Source organism: Miscanthus floridulus, chromosome 15 (genome assembly GCF_019320115.1).
Source record: "Miscanthus floridulus cultivar M001 chromosome 15, ASM1932011v1, whole genome shotgun sequence".
Classification (NCBI taxonomy): Eukaryota; Viridiplantae; Streptophyta; class Magnoliopsida; order Poales; family Poaceae; genus Miscanthus; species Miscanthus floridulus.
Genome location: NC_089594.1, coordinates 76,693,999 through 76,709,189, shown reverse-complemented (window position 1 = coordinate 76,709,189; position 15,191 = coordinate 76,693,999). Strand labels below are relative to the sequence as shown.

Here is a 15,191-nt window from a genome sequence, read left to right as displayed (position 1 = left end):
CGGTGTTTGGCCAGGCCTTTCGGTCAGAGAGGCAGGCCGGATTAGGAAGCGAGCGCCGTTCCTCCTTGGCGAGGCCTTCCGGTCGGAGATTGGATCACCCTTATGGCCTGTCGTTCAAGTATTTGGGCCGGCCCTAGGGTTGTGTGTTGTTCGCAATGTTGTCTGCTGGGCCGAGCCTTTGCTTGGAAGCCGGTCCATGAGAGACCTCGGGTTTATGAACCCGACAGGAGCCCCGAGCCCTCAGGCGATTCAGGTAGAATCGTCTAGGGGATTTTTGTTTCGACGGCGGGTGCGTGCGAGCACAACCGCGGGTGTAGCCCCCGAGCCCCCGGGCGATTTGGTTTGAATCGTCTGGGGGGTTCTTTGTGTTGCCAGCGGGGGAAGTTTTGTTTTGTCAGCGGGTGCACGCGAGCACACCTGCGGGTGTAGCCCCCGAGCCCCCAGGTGATTCGGACAGAATTGCCAAGGGGGTTTTGTCAGCAGGCATGCGCGAGGCATTTTTTAGGGACCGATCCGGGCGTCAGGCACAACCAACGCAGTTTAGGGATCGGGTGAGACAGAGCTTGCGGATCCTAGCGTCGGGCGCTGCGAGGCAGTTTAGGGATCAGGCGAGACGAAGCTCGTGGATCCTGGCGTCGGGCACAGCCGAGGCAGTTTAGGGATTGGGCGAGATGGAGTCATGGATCCTGGCGTCGGGCACAGCCATGGCAGTTTAGGGATCGGGCAAGACAAAGCTCATGGATCCTGGCGTCGAGCGTAGCCGAGGCAATTTAGGGATCGGGCGAGATGGAGCTCGTGGATCCTAGCGTCGGGTGCAGTCGAGGTAGTTTAGGGATCGAGTGAGATGGAGTTCACGGATCCTAGCGTCGGGCGTAGCCGAGGCAGTTTAGGGATCGGGCGAGACAGAGTCGTGGATCCTAGCGTCGGGCATAGCCGAGGCAGTTTAGGGATCGGGCGAGATGGAGCTCACGGATCCTAGCGTCAGGCGTAGCCAAGGCAGTTTAGGGATCGGGTGAGATGGAGCTCGCGAATCCTAGCGCCGGGTGTAGCCGAGGTAGTTTAGGGATCGAGCGAGACGGAGCTCACGGATCTTGGCCTCGGGCGCAGCCGAGGCAGTTTAGGGATCGGGTGAGATGGAGTCATGGATCCTGATGTCGGGCACAGCCGTGATAGTTTAGGGATCGAGCGAGACAGAGCTCATGGATCCTAGCATCAGGCGTAGCAGAGGCAGTTTAGGGATCAGGCGAGATGGAGCTCGCGGATCCTAGCGTCGGGTGCAGCCGAGGCAGTTTAGGGATCGGGCGAGATGGAGCTCGTGGATCCTAGCATCAGGCGTAGCTGAGGTAGTTTAGGGATCAGGTGAGATGGAGTGACGGATCCTAGCATCGGGCGCAGCTGAGGCAGTTTAGGGATCGGGTGAGACAGAGCTCATGGATCCTGGCGCCGAGTATAGCTGAGGCAGTTTAGGGATCGAGCGAGCCGAAGCTCACGGAGCCTGGCGTCAAGCGCAGTCGAGGCAATTTAGGGATCAGGCGAGATGGAGCTCGTGGATCCTGGCACCAAGCGCAGCCGAGGTAGTTTAGGGATCGGGCGAGACAGAGCTTGCGGATCCTGGTGTTGGGCGTAGCCAAGGTAGTTTAGGGATCGGGTGAGACGAAGCTCATAGATCCTGGCGTCGGACACAGCCGAGGCAGTTTAGTGATTGGGCGAGACAGAGCTCGTGATCCTAGCATCGGGCGTAGTCGAGGCAGTTTAAGGATCAGGCGAGATAGAGTCAAGGATCCTAGCATCGGGCGCAGCCGAGGTAGTTTAGGGATTGGGTGAGATGGAGCTCGTAGATCCTGACGTCGGGCGCAGCTGAGGCAGTTTAGGTGTCTTGAGCCCCTGAGCCCCATTGGGCTTGGTAGGGGTTAGTTGAGTCTTGTGCGTTACCCCATCTGTGGTTTCTCGCAAATGGAGGGGCTAAGCTAACGTCGCTTGCCTCGATGGCTCGAGTGACGCGCTCGGTGAGCTCGCTAATGGGCATGTTCAAGTAAAATCTGGGCCCGTTGTTCATGATGGGGTCGGCATAGCCCTCATGTGGCATTCCACTGCTCCTTAACCTACAACCTAGTAGATGCCTGGGTCGTTCTAGAGACCGACCTGGGTGGCCCGCTGGCCTCCCCTCGATGGAGATTCTATGGGTTTGGCGAGGTTAGGATTGAACGAGAAGGTCGAGATGACCCTGTCTGCTTTGGAGCAGACTAGGCGAGGGCCGCTCAGGGCTCATCTGCATTTTCTCCCCTAGCTCTGTTTGACGCAAGGCGGCCTCGAGCCCTTCATGGGCCAGCCTTCGAACACCGGTCGGTTGTTGTCCATGTTGAATGAGGCAACTGCCACTTCATGACGCAACACAGAGCGTTGTGATGCATTTAACTATATATGCGATGCCTTGGATGTATGGAATGAATGAATGCGTGTATAGATGAGTGAATGACAACAGATGAATGTTTATATAAAAAGAAATAGTGGGGGTTGGTAATGTTACCTTGATGACTCGAGTGACGGGGTTTGAAGAATTCCAATCAGAAATATCCGACTGGGATCCACACTTGTCGTTCGTGATAGAGTCGGCATGGCCCATATGGGCGTCCCTCTACTCCTTACCTATCTCTCGGCGTTTGCCTAAGCCATCCGATTGACTCAGGAAGCCCGATGCTCTCTCCTAGGCGGAGATCCCGTAGTTGGGCCTTTCTGAGTCCCGCCTACACGTGGTGGCACTTTGTTTCTCACGCCTGGCATGCGGTAGTGGTGGGCCATACTCAGGCCATGTCCCGTCTGACCAGGCATCGTTCCGTCGGGCAGGGAGCGTCCCATCGATCAGGGTGCGTCCCATCATTTCCCATCCGCATTGAATGGGGGAAGGGAGAGGGTTTTTCACCACAATCATTTACCCCTCTTCAACTGCTGCATCTCCTCCTTAAATAGGGGAAAGGGAGAGGGAAAGGAGAACTCATAGACCCGTTCATTATTTTAGAGCATAATGTCGAGCTGGTGGTCATCCAGCGTAGATGAGGTGGTGCTGGCCGCCTTCGCCAAGAAGGGGCTACTTTCATCGAAGGAGGTGGCACACTAGAGGGTACTGCACATCATCGGCTTCATCACCGTCTGCGAGGCTTTCATCGAGATGGAGCCGCACGTGGACTCCTTTCGGCGAATCTTCTCCGGGCCAGTCTTGTTGGAGGGGAAGACACTCAGGACTATGCTGGTGGGGGGTTTCGCCCTTGTAGCTGCTCAGGTTGGTTAGTTCATAAAGTTTGATGAGACATCCTCTAGCCATGGCGGCCATACTTCGGTGGGCGGCGTCCCTGCCCAGGAGCTACCTTGACTGCATGAGAAGGTCTAGAGCTCCATGCTCTTCTACTGAGCATCTGTAGGTGCGACGCCCTTGAGGTACCCGTTGCGCTCGTCGAAGTCGAGGGAGCGGAACCGAGCAGAGCCCTTGCAGTGGCGGTTATGTCCAGTGGCATTTGTCGTGGCCTCACCTTTGGCATTAGACGATGCCGCTGAGTGGCCATAGTAGTATTTGGAGTAGAAGTAGTTAGCAAATGTGACCATTAAGTTCATGGGGGAGCCCCTGTGTGAACGGTTTTTGTACCAATGAATACATCAGTTCTGCTTTATGATAGAATCACTATCCGTTCCTTGTTTTTTATCCTAGCATAGCTTTGTTTTTATCCTTTCTTTTTCACACCTGCCTGTTTGTTCCATAGGCTGCAACTTTAAAAACTTGGGCGTGGCCCGCGAGGCTCGACTGCTCGTAACCGTAGGTCGTGGCAGGGTGCGCTCTGTCGGGAGTAAAAACAAAGTCACGTAGGGTAATCAAAGGAATGGAATACCCTTTTGTTCGAGCAAAAATTTTTTACCATGTGATAGTAAAATGAGGCAACATTATCTCGCTGATTTGCACCATTTGCAGCATTATCTCTTTTGTTAGTTTTACTTGCGTTCATTGACGATGAAGCCAATTTTCCATTCGACAAAATGTTGCTCATGTCCGATGTTGCTATCTGTCGGTGTAGAAAGTGACCAACACATAAATATTTGTAGTTTTGCCATACGTTGTGATCGGATGTGGCCTAGCACTCAATGACATAGGGTTTATACTGGTTCAGGCAATGTGCCCTACATCCAGTTTGAGTCAGTCGGTGACTTTATTCCTGAGCCCAGGTGCTCGAAGTTTGCTGCGGGGTTACAAACGAAAGGGAGAAAGACGGGGGGTGCAAGTGGTCCGGTCAGACTCCAAACTAAAGGGCTGAGAGTTACGGGAGCTCCGCTATGAACTAAGTGTTCGAGCGTGTGCTCGAGTGTTTTGAACCTAGTAGTTCTGTTGTGTGTGTGAGTGAACTCATGGATCTATCTGTTGGGAGAGAGCACATCCCCTTTTATAGATGAAGGGGGTGGCCTTACAAGAGAGAGAGAGAGAGAGGGTACGCATGCTACTAAGTCTTGTTGCCCACATCGTCTGGTACAAGATGATGGTAGGCGCCCATAGCATTGTTGTTGTCAGACGCATGTGAGAGGTTTTACCGTATTCACCATGTATGGTAAATGACGGTGCCCATAACACTGTTGATGTCCATAGGCATGTGGGGGGAGCCTTACCGCATTTGCCTGGTATGGGAGTTGATGGCGCCTACAACACTATAGAGAAAATGTCGACGCCCACAACATTGCTTGGGTTCTAACATGCCAGGAAGGTTGCAGGGCACCCCTCTAACATATCCTGTCGGTTACTATCCTGCATGTGTGCAGGGTACAGTCCTTGGTATCCTGGTTAACTTGAGTGCCCTGCCTTACATGCTCCGTCTGTTTCCTGGTCCTCACCAAGCGGGCATCCCCGGTTGGTTGGTTCCAGTCGGCTCTGACTGCGTTAGTTGGAGAAGAGCTGTAAGCAGGGGGTTCGGTGCATCCCCGGTCGGAGACGCGGGTTGAAGTTTGGAAGCAGTGTTTGGCCAGGCCTTTCGGTCAGAGAGGCGGGCCGGATTCGGAAGCAAGCGTCGTTCCTCCTTGGCGAGGCCTTCCGATCAGAGATTGGATCACCCTTATGGCCTGTCATTCAAGTATTTGGGCCAGCCCTAGAGTTGTACGTTGTTCGCAATGTCGTCTGCTGGGCTGAGCCTTTGCTTAGAAGCCGGTCCATGAGGGACCTCGGGTTTATGAACCCGACAGGAGCCCCGAGCCCTCAGGCGATTTAGGTAGAATCGTCTAGGGGATTTTTGTTTCGACGGCGGGTGCGTGCGAGCGCAATCGTGGGTGTAGCCCCCGAGCCCCCGGAAGATTTGGTTTGAATCGTCTAGGGGGTTTTTTGTGTTGCCAGTGAGGGAAGTTTTGTTTCATCAGCGGGTGCACGTGAGCACACCTACGGGTGTAGCCCCCGAGTCGCCGGGTGATTCGGACAGAATCGCCTAGGGGGTTTTGTCAGCAGGCGTGCGCGAGGCATTTTTTAGGGACCGATCTGGGCGTCAGGCACAACCAACGCAGTTTAGGGATCGGGTGAGACAGAGCTTGCGGATCCTAGCGTTGGGCGCAGCCAAGGCAGTTTAGGGATTAGGCGAGATGAAGCTCGCAGATCCTAGCGTCGGGCACAGCCGAGGCAGTTTAGGGATTCGGCCAGACGGAGTCACGGATCCTGGCATCGGGCGCAGGCATGGTAGTTTAGGGATCGGGCAAGACGAAGCTCGTGGATCCTGGCGTCGGGCGCAGCCGAGGCAGTTTAGGGATCGGGCGAGATGGAGCTCGTGGATCCTGGCGTCGAGTGCAGTCGAGGTAGTTTAGGGATCGGGCGAGATGGAGTTCACAGATCCTAGCGTCGGGCGTAGCCGAGGTAGTTTACGGATCGGGCGAGACGGAGTCATGGATCCTAGCGTCGGGCATAGCCGAGGCAGTTTAGGGATCAGGCGAGACGGAGCTCACGGATCCTAGCGTCGGGCGTAGCTGAGGCAGTTTAGGGATCGGGTGAGATGGAGCTCAGTGAATCCTAGCATCGGGTGTAGCTGAGGCAGTTTAGGGATCGAGCGAGACGGAGCTCACGGATCCTAGCGTCGGGTGCAGCCGAGGCAGTTTAGGGATCAGGTGAGATGGAGCTCGCAAATCCTAGCATCGGGCGTAGCCGAGGCAGTTTAGGGATTGAGCGAGACGGAGTCATGGATCCTAGCGTCGGGCATAGCCGAGGTAGTTTAGGGATCGGGCGAGACGGAGCTCACGGATCCTAGCATCGGGCGTAGCTGAGGCAGTTTAGGGATCAGGTGAGATGGAGCTCGCGAATCCTAGCGTCGGGCATAGCCGAGGCAGTTTAGGGATCGAGCGAGATGGAGTCATGGATCCTAGCGTCGGGCGTAGCCGAGGCAGTTTAGGGATCGGGCGAGGCGGAGCTCACAGATCCTAGCGTCGGGTGTAGCCGAGGCAGTTTAGGGATCGGGTGAGATGGAGCTCGCGAATCCTAGCATCGGGCGTAGCCGAGGCAGTTTAGGGATCGAGCGAGACGGAGCTCGTGGATCCTGGCCTCGGGCGCTAGCCGAGGTAGTTTAGGGATCGAGTGAGACAGAGTCATGGATCCTGGCATCGGGCACAACCATGATAGTTTAGGGATCGGGCGAGACGGAGCTCGTGGATCCTGGCGTCAGGCGCAGCAGAGGTAGTTTAGGGATCGGGCGAGATGGAGCTCGTGGATCCTGGCGTCGGGCGCAGCCGAGGCAGTTTAGGGACCGGGCGAGATGGAGCTCGTGGATCCTAGCATCGGGCGTAGCCGAGGTAGTTTAGGGATCAGGTGAGATGGAGTCATGGATCCTAGCATCGGGCGTAGCCGAGGCAATTTAGGGATCAGGTGAGACGAAGCTCATGGATCCTGGCACCGGGTGCAGCTGAGGCAATTTAGGGATCAGGCGAGCTAGAGCTTGTGGATCCTAGCATCGAGCATAGTCGAGGCAATTTAGGGATCGGGCAAGATGGAGCTCGTGGATCCTGGCACCAAGCGCAGTCGAGGTAGTTTAGGGATCGGGCAAGACGGAGCTCGCAGATCCTGGTGTCGGGCGCAGCCAAGGTAGTTTAGGGATCAGGCGAGATGAAGCTCGTAGATCCTGGCATCGGACGTAGCCGAGGCAGTTTAGTGATCGGGCGAGGTGGAGCTCACGATCCTGGCATCGAACGCAGTCGAGGCAGTTTAAGGATCAGGCGAGACAAAGTCAAGGATCCTAGCGTCAGGCGCAGCCGAGGTAGTTTAGGGATCGAGCGAGATGGAGCTCGTAGATCCTGACGTCGGGCGCAGCTAAGGCAGTTTAGGTGTCTTGAGCCCTTGAGCCCCATTGGGCTTGGTAGGGGTCAGTTGAGTTTTGTGCGTTACCCCATCTGTGGTTTCTCATAACCGGATGGGCTAAGCTAACGTCGCTTGCCTCGATGGCTCGAGTGACACGCTCGGTGAGCTCGCTAACGGGCATATTCGAGTGAAATCTGGGCCCATTATTCATGATGGGGTCGGCATAGCCCTCATGTGGCATTCCACTACTCCTTAACCTGCAACCTAGTAGATGTCTGGGTCGTTCTAGAGACCGACCTGGGTGGCCCGCTGGCCTCCCCTCGATGGAGATTCTGTGGGTTTGGCGAGGTTAGGATCGAACGAGAAGGTCGAGATGACCATGTCTGCTTTGGGGCAGACTAGGTGAGGGCCGCTCAGGGTTCATCTGCATTTTCTCCCCTAGCTCTGTTTGATGCAAGGCGGCCTCGAGCCCTTCATGGGCCAGCCTTCGAACCCCAGTCGGCCGTTGTCCATGTTGAATGAGGCAACTGCCACTTCATGACGCAACACAGAGCGTTGTGATGCATTTAACTGTATATGCGATGCCTCGGATGTATGGAATGAATGAATGCGTGTATAGATGAGTGAATGACAATAGATGAATGTTTATATAAAAAGAAATAGTGGGGGTTGGTAATGTTACCTTGATGACTCAAGTGACGGGGTTTGAAGAGTTCCAATCAGAAATATCCGACCGGGATCCACGCTCGTTGTTTGTGACAGAGTCGGCATGGCCCACATGGGTGTCCCTCTGCTCCTTACCTATCTCTCAGGTGTTTGCCTAAGCCATCCATTGACTCAGGAAGCCTGATGGTCTCTCCTGGGTGGAGATCCCGTAGTTGGGCCTTTCTAAGTTCCGCCTGCACGTGGTGGCACTTTGTTTCTCACGCCTGGCGTGCGGTAGTGGTGGGCCATACTCAGGCCACGTTCCATCTAACCAGGCATCGTTTCGTTGGGCAGGGAGCGTCCCATCGATCAGGGCGTGTCCTGTTGTTTCCCATCCGCATTGAAAGGGGGAAGGGAGAGAGTTTTTCACCACAATCCTTTGCCCCTCTTCAACTGCTGCATCTCCTCCTTAAATAGGGGAAAGGGAGAGGGAAAGGAGAACTCATAGACCCGTTCATTATTTTAGAGCATAATGTCAAGCTGGTGGTCATCCAGCAGTAGATGAGGTGGTGCTGGCCACCTTCGCCAAGAAGGGGCTACTTCCGTCGAAGGAGGTGGCACACTAGAGGGTACTGCACATCGTCGGCTTCGCCACCGTCTGCGAGGCTTTCATCAGGATGGAGCCACATGTGGACTCCTTTCGACGAATCTTCTCTGGGCCAGTCTTGTCAGAGGGGAAGACACTCATGACTGTGCTGGTGGGGGGTTTCGCCCTTGTAGCTGCTCAGGTTGGTTAGTTCATAAAGTTTGATGAGACATCCTCTAACCATGGCGGCCATACTTCGGTGGGTGGCGTCCCTGCCCAGGAGCTGCCTCGACTGCATGAGAAGGTCCAGAGCTCCATGCTCTTCTACTGAGCATCTATGGGTGCGACGCCCTTGAGGTACCCGTTGCGCTTGCTGAAGTCGAGGGAGCAGAACCGAGCAGAGCCCTTGCAGTGGCGGTTATGTCTAGTGGTATTTGTCGTGGCCTCACCTTTGACATCAGACGATGCTGCTGAGTGGCCATAGTAGTATTTGGAGTAGAAGTAGTCAGCAAATGTGACCATTAAGTTCATGGGGGAGCCCCCGTGTGAACAGTTTTTGTACCAATGAATACATCAGTTCTGCTTTATGATAGAATCACTATCCGTTCCTTGTTTTTTATCCTAGCATAGCTTTATTTTTATCCTTTCTTTTTCACACCTGCCCGTTTGTTCCATAGGCTGCAACTTTAAAAACCTTGGCGTGGCCCGCGAGGCTCGACTGCTCGTAACCGTAGGTCATGGCGGGGTGCGCTCGGTCAGGAGTAAAAACAAAGTCACGTAGGGTAATCAAAGGAATGGAATGCCCTTTTGTTCGAGCAAAAATTTTTTACCATGTGATAGTAAAAAAGAGAGGTAGTATTGTACCCTCATGGAGCCCCCAAACAACCTGGGCTAAAAGTGTTCAAGCTAGGGTGCTTTATAGGAGCAAGTGTTGAATAAAAAAGCGGTAAGACTGAATTTAGGGGAAAAACAACGTAGCTGTTCAATGTTCTAAGTGTTGGTGAGAACGTCGCCATTGCCGTCCTTTAGTCGGTAGGTGTCCAGTCGGATCACCTCGGTCACCGTATAGGGACCTTCCCATGGTGGAGAGAGTTTGTGCTTCTCCTTCGTTGATTGGGTCCTCTGGAGTACGAGATCGCCGACTTCAAGGGTCCTCCCCCTGATCTTCCTTTCATGGTACCTACGAAGAGTTTGCTAGTAGCGAGCAGGAGCGGATGATGGTTGTCTCACATGCCTCTTTGAGCAGGTCGACTACGTCTTGCTGAGCCCCCACGGCTCGGTCATAGTCAAAAGACTTCACCCTTGGGGCGTCGTGGTTGAGGTCAGAGGGCAATACTGCTTCAGCTCCATAGGCTAGGAAGAAGGGTGTGAACCCTATGGATCGGTTCAGGGTCGTTCTTAGGCTCTAGAGGATCATGGGGACCTCTGCAACCCATCACCCGGCGTACTTGTTGAGTCGGTTGAAGATGTGTGGCTTAAGTCCTTGGAGGACCATGCCATTGGCACACTCGACCTGACCGTTAGTACGTGGATGTTCGACCAAGGCCCAGTCGATCCTGATGTCGTATCCATCACTGAAGTCCAGGAACTTCTTCCTAGTGAAGTTAGTCCCATGGTCAGTGATGATACAGTTAGGAACGTCGAATCGGTAGATGATGTCGAGGAAGAATTTGACCGCCTCTTCCGAGCGGATGTTGGTGATGGGCTTGGCCTCTATCCACTTGGTGAACTTGTCGACCGCTACAAGCAGGTGAGTGAAGCCGCCTAGGCCTTTTTTGAGGGGTCCTACCATGTCAAGGCCCCAGACCATGAACGGCCAGGTGATAGGGATGGTTTGAAGCTCCTATGCCGGCAAATGTGTTTGTCGAGCGTAGAACTGGCATCCCTCACACCTGCGGATGACCACCTCTGCATCTCGTAGTGCAGTAGGCTAGTAAAAACCTTGGCGAAATGCTTTTTCGACCAGCGACATCGGGGCCACGTGATGTACGCAGATCCTAGCATGGACCTCAAGGAGGAGCTGCTTCCCCTGGTTGGTAGGGATGCACTTCATGAGCACCCACGATGGACTCCATTTATAGAGTTCATCACCGAGCACGATGAAGGTCTTGGTGCATCGAGCGATCCATCGGGCTTTAGTCCTTTCAGGTGGGAGAACCTCCTCGAGGAGGTAGGTGAGTAGCGGCACTCGCCAGTTAGTTTGATCAAGTGCCAACATGGCGATGTCAGCGGGTGACATCGTCATGGAGGCACTGGGGTCAAAGCCCCTGAGCGTCGGCTTGGCGTCGAGGTCGGAGCCCTCGGGCGCTGGGTTGGCATTGGGGTGTGTCTGGCTCGGACCTTCCAGTATGCGGGCGGACAACTCGTGGAGATCGTTGATGAAGATCCCACTCGGAGACGGATCCCGCCTGGTGGCCAATTTTGTGAGAAAATTGACGACAACATTGTCCTTTCAGGGGATGTGATGCAGCTCGATCCCCTGGAATTTGTCCTCGAGCTTGTGCACCTCTTGGCAGTATACTTCCATGAGGGGGTTTTTATAGGAGGACTCCTTCATGACTTGGTCAATGACCAGCTCTGAGTCACTACAGACGTAGAGTCGCGTAGCGCCGAGCTCGATGGTGATGCGTAGCCCATTAATGAGGGCCTCGTATTCCATGGCGTTGTTTGAAGATGAGAAATGGAGGTGGATGGTGTAGCAGAGCCTACTCCCGTCCGGGGAGATCAAAACCACTCTAGCCCCTGAGCCGGGCGCCATTACGGACCTGTTGAAGTACATTGTCTAGTACTTGTGGGTGACATCCAGGGTTCGTAGCTGGACCTCCGTCCATTCAGCGACAAAATCCATGAGAGCCTGAGATTTAATAGTGGTACGGGGGATGTACCTGATGTTATGGCCCATGAGTTCGAGTGCCCACTTGGAGATCCGCCCAGCAGCATCACGGTTGTGGATGATGTCTCCGAGCGGGTATGAAGTGACGATCGTGACTTCGTGGTCAATGAAGTAGTGCAGGAGCTTTTGGGTCACCATCAGCACGGCATATAGGAGTTTCTACACCTAGGGGTACCGGACCTTGGGGTCGGTGAGTACCTCCCCAACAAAGTATACGGGTCACTAGACCTTAAGGTGGTGTCCTGGCTCCTCCCTTTTGATGACCAGAGTGGCGCTCACCACATGGTTGCTCGCTGCGATGTAGAGGAGAAGGGGTTCTCCCCGTTTGGGAGCGACGAGGATTGGGGCCGATGTCAGTGACGCTTTGAGGCTCTCTAGAGCCTGCTGAGTTTCCTCGGTCCAAACGAAGACGTCCATCTTTTTGAGGATCTTGTATAGTGGCATCCCCCATTCGCCGAGCCAAGAGATGAATTGGCTCAAGGTAGCCAGACAGTCGGTGAGCCTTTGTACGCCCTTGACGTTGCGTATGGGGCCCATGTTGGAGATGGCCGTGATTTTTTTGGGGTTGGCCTCGATGCCGTGCTCAGACACAATGTATACAAGCAGCTTCCCTTTCGAAACCCCGAAAACACATTTCTCGAGATTCAATTTGATGTTGAAATTTCAGAGGTTCGTGAACGTTGTGGCCAAGTTTACGATCAGGTCGCAAGCTTGAGCCGTTTTGACCACTATATCATCAACATAGACAACAATTGTTGGTTTCGGCCGCTCAGCTTGATCAGGCTGATCGAGCAGGTCGATTTGGTTGATGAAGCATTGCTGCATGCACCTTTGGTAGGTGGCGCTAGCGTTCTTCAGACCGAAAGGTGTGGTTACATAACAGTACGAACCATATGGGGTGATGAATGAGGTTGCGAGTTGATCAGACTCTTTCATCGTAATCTGGTGATAGCCTGAGTAGGCATCCAGAAAGGAGAGGATCTCGCATCCCGAGGTGGAGTTGACTATCTGGTCTATGCATGGCAAAGGAAAGTGATCCTTTGGACACGCTTTGTTGAGGCTAGTATAATCAACACACATTCTCCATTTCTCGGTCTTTTTTTAACAAGAACAGGATTGGCAAGCCAATCGGAGTGCAATACCTCTCATCATCGAAGCGACGCAGGCGCTGCTTGGCGGGCTTTGAGCCTAGGATGAGGCGCAGCATGTGCTCGGTGACCTCCCATGGCATGCCTGGCATGTCAGAAGGCTTCCATGCAAAGACATCATGATTGGCGGGTAGGAAGTCGACAAGCTCGCATTCCTATTTGGCTAGGAGCTGGGTCCCGATCCTCACCATCTTGATAGGGTCAGTGGGGTCGATTCCCACCGCCTTGGTTTCCTCAAGTGGGCAGAAGGCCATCGAGGAGGTTGGTTTGTTGTAGTCTAGGACTACTGGGGTCGACGACTCCCCAAGCCGTGGGAGCTCGGATGAGTTGATGACCGCGGTGGTGAGCTCAAAATGCTCGTGGTCACACGTGAAGGCGTGCGAGAAGGCACTGCCCATGGTGATGATGTCGTTCGGTCCTAGCATCTTTATCTTGAGGTAGGTGTAGTTGGGGATTACCGTGAATTTGGTGTAGCATGGGCGCCCCAAGATGGCTTGGTAGGACCCTAGGAAGTCCACCACTTTGAAGGTGAGGACCTCTGAGCAGAAGTTGGCTTGGTTGCCAAACGTGACGGGTAGGTCGATCTGCCTGAGTGGGTACGCCTATGCACCCAGGATCATGCCATGGAAGGGAGAGCCCGCTAGGCGGAGTTCTGACCGGGGGATGTGCATGGTGTCGAGGGTGTTGACGTAGAGGATATTGAGGCCGCTGCCTCTGTCCAATAGCACCTTGGCGAGGTGCTTCTTGCAGATGATGGGGTCGACGACGAGTGGGTAGCGTCCTGGTCTAGCGACGTGGGGGGGGGGGATGGTCCCTCTGATCAAAGGTGATCGGAGATTCCGACAAGCTAAGGAAGGAGGGGACAACAGTCTCGGTGGCGCATGCCTCTCTGTAGCGCACCTTGTGCTAGCTCTTAGAGCAAATGGCGTCAGATCCCCCGAAGATCATGATGCATTCCTTGGGGTCGGGGAAGCTTTCCTCATCCTTGCTCGCCATGCCTCCTTTCTTGGCTGCTGCCTCTTTGCCGTCTCCTTTCGTCTCGCCGGCCTATCACAGGAAACATTTGAGGAGCTCACAGTCCTTGTAGAAGTGTTTGACGGGGTAGGCATGGTTGGTGCATGGGCTATCCATGAGCTTGTTGAAGTGGTTGAGCATGCCCTACTAGGGCTGCTTGCCCGCGCGATCAGCTATGGTGACTAACGCAGAGTCGGTCGTTCGGCGCTGATCCTTCTTGTTCTTCTTGCCCCTCTGCGTGGAGGGGCCCTCGTCTTGGTCCTTGTGCTTGGCCTTGCCCTTGTCCCGACCTTCATTTAAGACTGCTCCGACTACCTCCTCGCTGGAGGCATGGTTTGTGGCGACGTCGAGCAGGTCGCGGGTGGTTCAGGGCTTTAGGCAGCCAAGCTTGTGGATCAGGGACTCGCAGGTTGTCCTGGAGAGGAATGCACTAATGACATCCGCGTCGACGACATCAGGGAGGGAGTTGCATCATTGGGAGAACCTATGGATGTAATCCTGTAGGGACTCACTGGGCTCCTGCTAGCAACTCTTGAGGTCCTAGGAGTTCCCAGGGCGGACATACGTCCCCTAGAAGTTCCTGATGAAGACCCTCTTGAGGTCTGCCCATTCATGGATGCTGTCGTGCAGGAGGAATTCAAGCCATGCCCAAACATATTCCCCGACGCAGATGGGGAGATATTGAATGATGAAATGGTCATCATCTACTCCTCTGGCTCGGTAGGTGAGCGAGAAATCTTCGAGCCATATACCGAGGTTCATCTTCCTAGTGTACTTGGCGATGTTGGTGGGCGGTCGAAAGCGCTGTGGGAATGGCGCTCTCCGGATGAACCGCCCAAAGGCCCATGGTCCCGGGCAATCTAGGTTGGGACTCCGATCATCTAGCCGGCGACCATGCCTAGGGCGTGTTTCACCGCTCCCCACAATGGTCCGGCCGGGGCCTAAGTCGCCTGCCCTCACCGTCGCCCGATGGACATCATCATCATGCCAGGCCTGATGCCGGTTGCTGATGATGTTGCGAGCATCTTGGTTTGGACCGAGCGATCAGTGTGGAGTAGGTGCTGGGTTGGACCGTGGCGATGCTACGGCCTCCTGTGCCGCGCTTGGTGGTTGTAGCGGTGAGCGGATGGAGTGATCCATCTGGTGGATCCCCACTCCCCTGGTGGGGAGAGAGGCTACGAGTCAGAGTCATGATGCGAAGCTTTCCACCTGTTGAACGGCGGTGGCTTCCACCAATGCCCAGAGGTTCTGGTCGATCGCCCGCTCCTAGGGGTCGACGGGCTCAGGAACGCTGTGTAGAAGCATTGCCGCAGCGGCGATGTTCTGGCTAGCCCGAGCGAACTATGGGCGCCGCTCACCGGGTTACACGCACAGGGCGCATCGTGATGCATCGAGCGTGCGGGCGCAGGTGGCGGCTGGTTCTGTCGCCTTTGTTGTAGCTCCTTGCAGTGCTCTTGTGCAAGCGCGAGGGCCCCACATGAGGGTCCAGAGGGGTGTGAGTCTGCAAGGACTCTGCTACCACTGGCGACCATCCCGAAGCGTCTGCCATAGTGCACTCCTAGGACGAATGGTGGCTAGGCGCCATGTCACTAATGCTAAAGCTGTCGCTCT

At 54.8% G+C, this 15,191-nt stretch overlaps 1 pseudogene; it reads right to left on the bottom strand.

Annotated features, from left to right (window-relative positions):
- LOC136507709 (uncharacterized) overlaps window positions 1-15,191 on the bottom strand; it is a 31,276-nt pseudogene that overhangs the window by 14,178 nt on the left and 1,907 nt on the right.